This window comes from Aplysia californica, unplaced genomic scaffold, assembly GCF_000002075.1.
Source record: "Aplysia californica isolate F4 #8 unplaced genomic scaffold, AplCal3.0 scaffold00433, whole genome shotgun sequence".
Lineage (NCBI taxonomy): Eukaryota > Metazoa > Mollusca > Gastropoda > Aplysiida > Aplysiidae > Aplysia > Aplysia californica.
The window spans coordinates 375856-381302 of record NW_004797703.1 but is presented as its reverse complement, the minus strand read 5'-3'; positions in this window follow the sequence as shown (position 1 = coordinate 381302).

Genomic DNA, 5447 nt, shown 5'->3' with positions numbered 1-5447 from the left:
CTGATTAAGCGCTCAAACACTAACAAACTGACAAGATCTTTCTCTGTCTATAGCTGGGTACCCATTCCCACCTGGGTGAAGTGAGGAAAACTCGTGTAAAGTGCCTTTCCCAAGGACACAACGTCAGGTCCCTGACAGGATCCGAACCCACGACCTTACGGTTGCGAGTCCGAGAGCCTAACCACTAGGCCACCGACGCCACAAAAAACTTCTATACTTGCAGTTACAAAGAAATTCTTGTGCTGTTGGCAGATGAAAGTCCCGGCGATCAACTGGATAATGAACAAATGGGCCGAAAAAGGAAGATACTTGTTACGTCTTTTAAAACCCGTTTACATTCTTTGTTAAGATATTGTTATAATGCACTGTAGAAAACTTGTTCTACTTTGTATCGGTTTTTATTATATTTCATCATGTGGCACATTTCAAACTGCCATTCACAACAGAATATAAGACAGCTTTATATCATTTTATAAATGCATGGTAAAGCCTGTGTTTGAATAAATTATGTCAAATACAGAAAACAGAATGAAAATAATAAATCCCTGTATAAACGTAGTGAGCATGATTAAATTAACTATGGATATACGCTATATAAATGTCAGGCATTATTTATTTTCACCCCTGCCCCCGTCCCTAAAATATAAGATTTAAAAACTTTCCTACCATTGTACGTCTTGGTTTAGTTTAGTTTAGTTTAATAAGAGTTTTACGGCGCTCCCAAATGCATATGGTCATTGTACATCTTCTCGCATTGTCAGAAATCAAGTCGACCAAACAAACTACAACGCACAACCTGCTTTCCTTTCTGCCTTTGTTAAGTTTTACGTCCTCTTAGACTTAGAGAAAGTCCTTAAAAATTGAGGGGTCCCTGGTCCCCCTATACAGTATCTGGTGTTGAGAGGGGAATATTTCAAGAAGGATATTGAGAAAAATACAATAAGTAGTTTTATACGAACCACACTTGATTTTGAATTTCTGACTTTTACCAAGCAAGCCAAGCTTATAGTTCACTACTCCCCCCCCCCTCTTGACGTCCCCTCCCCCAACTCTCTACCAATTTAGAAGTCAGAAGAGCGTTAAACGCATGCATGATACTTATAGTTATGTTGAATAAAGGCCTTCTGTGATAGACAAATTCAACCCCGTTTACGGTACCTTCATGATTCTGCGAGTGTTGAAACAAAGCAAAAGAAGGCAAGGCACTGGAACAAAGGTCCTGAAAATGTCATGTCCAGGTTTGTCTTTTATACCAATACCCGATGTCCGAATCTGGTCAAGTGGTCAGCAGGGAGAGATAACGGTGCTCCTGTTTGGTCCAAGTTTGTCTCCTTCCAGCTCCTTCAAACCGATGGTCAAGGAGAAGTAACTGATTACGTCGCTGCCATTGTCTCTTTGTGTGGGTTTGATTTGTCCTTCAGTGGTGCTGGAATAAATGCATCAAGTGCCCCCCCCACCGCCCCCACCCCACCCAATTCTTCTGTTTGTCTGTCTGTCAGTCTGTCTATCGATCTGTCTGTATTTCTCTGTCTGTTTGTTTGTCTCTCTCCCTCTCTCTCTCCCTCTCTCTCTCCCTCTTTCTCTTCCTATCTCTCAGGCTCACTCTCCTTCTCTCTCTCTCAACGTTTTTTTCTACACCCTCTCTCTCTCTCTCTCTCTCTCTCTCTCTCTCTCTCTCTCTCTCTCTCTCTTTCTCTCTCTTTCTCTCTCTCATTTTCTACTCACCTCTCCCTCGCCCCCACATCAAACATATTATACCCTTACTCATCTGATGCTAACTCCCTCCCCTCCCATACTTTCTCCCCTATCCTCTCCCTACCTTCCACTCTCTTCCCTCCCTCCTCTTTCCCCTCTCGCTTTCTCTCCCCACCCCCCTTCTCCACTACTCCTCCATCCCCCCTCTTCTTCCCCCTCTCCTTCCCATCTTCTCCTCACGCCCATCTCCTGCACCCAACGACCGAAAAGGTGTCCCGAATTTTGCCATACTCTGAAGCACCCTTTGCACCAGGCACTAGTTAGAAGGCCAAGTGGGTAGTCTAAACCGTCAGTAGAGGATTGCACCGAAACACTGGCCTTGAATGTTTATTATATAATCGGTTGGAGCAGACCACCGACATCAGTGATGGCACTGGGTTTGACTTTTATCAAGTACGAAAGCATTGGGTTCGATTTCTGTGGTTTAGTTGAGTTTAGTAGAAGTTTTACATCACTTACAACACAATAAGGTTGTGTAAGTGCCGAAGATTACAGGTGTTACACGAGAGTAAAAAACACAGAAAAGAAGGAGGAGAGATAAGGACAATAGATGTTTGATAGAAACTAAGGAGAAAATCACATCAGAGCAGCCGCAAACCACCAACTTTCAGTGGTTTGATACTGTATGGTATGGTATGGTATAGGTAAAATGTGATGGCTATAATAAATACATATCAGTATCAAGTTCTTGCAGCCATGTTGTTGCTTCTGAAGCTGATCAAACTCGTGGGAATGTTGAAATCGAATCCTATGGTTAGATACAGTATTGTATCCCGTGGTAAGGCACAGTGTAATGAGGTATGGTGAAGTATGAAGTGGTAAGGTGTAATGTGTTGAGGTAGGGTATAGTGTGATAAGGTATGGTGTGGAAAGGTACAATGTGGTAAACATATTGGTGCAGTGTATAGTGTGGTAAGGCAAAATTTGGTAAAGTATAATATGATAAAGTATGGAGTAAGGTATGGTGTGGTAAGGTATAATGCGGTAAAGAATGATGTAGGCAGGGCATAGTGTGGTAGAGTATGATGTAGGTTAAAATGTATTAAAGTAGGATGTAACGTATGGTGTGGTAATGTATTGTTTTTGTAAGAGTGTTACGGCGCTCGTAACTGTATAAGGTCATATGAGCGCTCGAAACACAACAGCTCATTGCACGACTGGGCTCGGGTCAGTAATCAGACTTTAAAATGTTAAAATGTTAAAAAATTTGAAATAAATACGTTTTTAATTTAAAATAACTTTTTAAAATAACATGAACATTTCAAACAATTTTATTTCATTTTACAATTTTCCATAAAGGCCAGAATTCTCTTGGGATCAAGGACGGAAAACAGATCTTGCAATTTTTTTGCATCTAAAATATTTCCTTCAGGTCTCTCCAAAGTCTAGACATTCGGTTAAAATGTGACTAATGGTAAAATATGTGTCGCATCCGGCTTCTCATCTCCCTGAAGGAGGTATTTATGAGTTAGAGTTGCGTGTCCAATGCGTAATCGAGTAAAAATGACTTAATCTTTTCTGGAGAGGCCCGAAGGATTTCGCGGTCCCAGTTTGGGCCTAATGTTGAAAGTTTATAATTTGTTTTTTCCAATTTTCTCACACAGACTGGATGGTAAGGTATGGTGATAGGTACAAGGCGGTAATGTGTGATGTAAGGTATACTGTGGTTAAGTGTGGTGTGAGGTATAATGTGGTTAAGTATGATAGAAAGTATCAGTGTCAGTTGAGTAAGAGTTTTACGGCGCTCGCATCTACGTAAGGATATAAGGTAGGAGCCTATAATAAGGTATGGTGTGGTGAGGTATAATGAGGTAATGCGTGATATAAGGTACAATGTGGTAAATAATGGTGAGAGGTATAATGTGGTTAAGTATGATAGAGGGTATCAGTTTCAGTTTAGTAAGAGTTTTGCGGCCAACTGCGTAAGGATAAAAGGTATGGTGTGGTAAGGAATAATGTAGTAAAGAATTGTGTACGGCATATTGTGGTACGGGAGCATTTGGCAAAAGTATGGAGTAAGGTATGGTGTGGTAGGGTGTTTTTTTTTTTGGGGGGGGGGCAAGGTATAGTGACAAGAAAAAGTACTGTTTGTTGTAATGTAGTAAATTATATTGTGTTAATATTAGGTGCGGTAAGCTATTGTAAGCTGTATTAATATTACAACGTGATATCGTACAGTATTTTACTAAGAACTGATTGATTAAAGTGTGTAGAGCAGAAATGATAGGATGTGGTGAGGTATGGTGTGGTGAAGTATGGTGTAAGGTATGGTAAAGTAGGGTGTGGTAAAGTATGGTGTAAGGTTTGGTGTGGTAGGATATGTTGTGGTAAAGTAAGTTGTACAGTATGGTGCGGTAAAGCATGGTGCAATGTATGGTGTCGTAAGACACGGGGTGGTAAAGTATGGTGTAAGGTATAGTGTGGAAAAGTAAGTTGTAAAGTATGGTACGATAAAGGTATGGTGTTGTTTAGTATGGTGTAAAGTATCGGGAGGTAAACGCATGGTGTAAAGTATAGGGTGGTAAAAGCATGGTGCAAGGTATTGTGCGGAAAGATATAAGTATTGTATTTTACAGAGAACTGATTTATTAAAGTGTGTAAAGCAGAAGGGATAGAATCATAGACTGTAGTGATGTAGTGGGGTAAGTTAGGGTAGTTTATTTTTTTACCTTGCACTAATATAGTGTAAAGCGCATAGAGCCTGCTGTTGAGCGGGGATATGCGCTATACAAATGCTATCTATTATTATTATTATTATTCTACGGCTGTCGCTATTTTTTAATTTTTTTTTAGTAATTCCAACAAAATATACTGTTTTTTAAATTCTTAAGTAAAATTAATGCTAGCGAGAGCAAACAGGGACCCCCCCCCCCCCTCCCTGGGCAGTGTCACAGACTGAAGCGTCTTTAGGCCATTCCCAAAGGGAGGACATTATAACCGTGTTCTTATGCACAGTGGAATTGTAATTGTAAATGGGATGATTCATCAATTTCATTCTCATAACTGTGCCTGAACTGCAACATGGAACTGCTGCTTTTTCTTTCCTAATCCTTACTATCGTCATTTACCCTCTACTTCTTTTGTATGTTTGTTTCACTCTTGTGACCCGCAATTTCCGGGGTGCCTTGATAATCGAAGCAGACTTTGTGCTATTGATGCTTGGGAGGTGAGCAGAGTAAGTCTGATTCCCTGTAAAGACTTTTCTCTTAACATCCACCCCTCCCTTGGCGCTCGTAATTATGATCTTAATATGCAGTTTGGAGTGCCGTAAAAACTCTGCTAAAACTAAAACAAAACAGGTAAAAGGCTGTTTGCCACCAGAGCTCTTTCTTGGTTATCTGCAGAACAACAGTAACTAAGTTTCAAAGAACATTTTTTTCGATATTTAAACATTCAGATCAGAGTGAGCTCTACATTATTCTGTCCGTCCAGAAACAAAAACAAGGCCATTTTATTGTTATGTTTTAACAATTTTGAATAATGTTATTATTGGTATTATTGTTATATTTTGTACTATTGTTATCAATGTTATCAATTTTGTTGTTGTTGTTTTCGTCGTCGTCGTCATCATTGTTGTCGTCGTTGTTGTTGTTGTTGTTGTTATTGTTGTTGTTGTTGTTGTTGTTGTTGTTGTTATTGTTCTTCTTCTTCTTCTTCTTCTTCTTCTTCTTCTTCTTCTTCTTCTTCTTCTT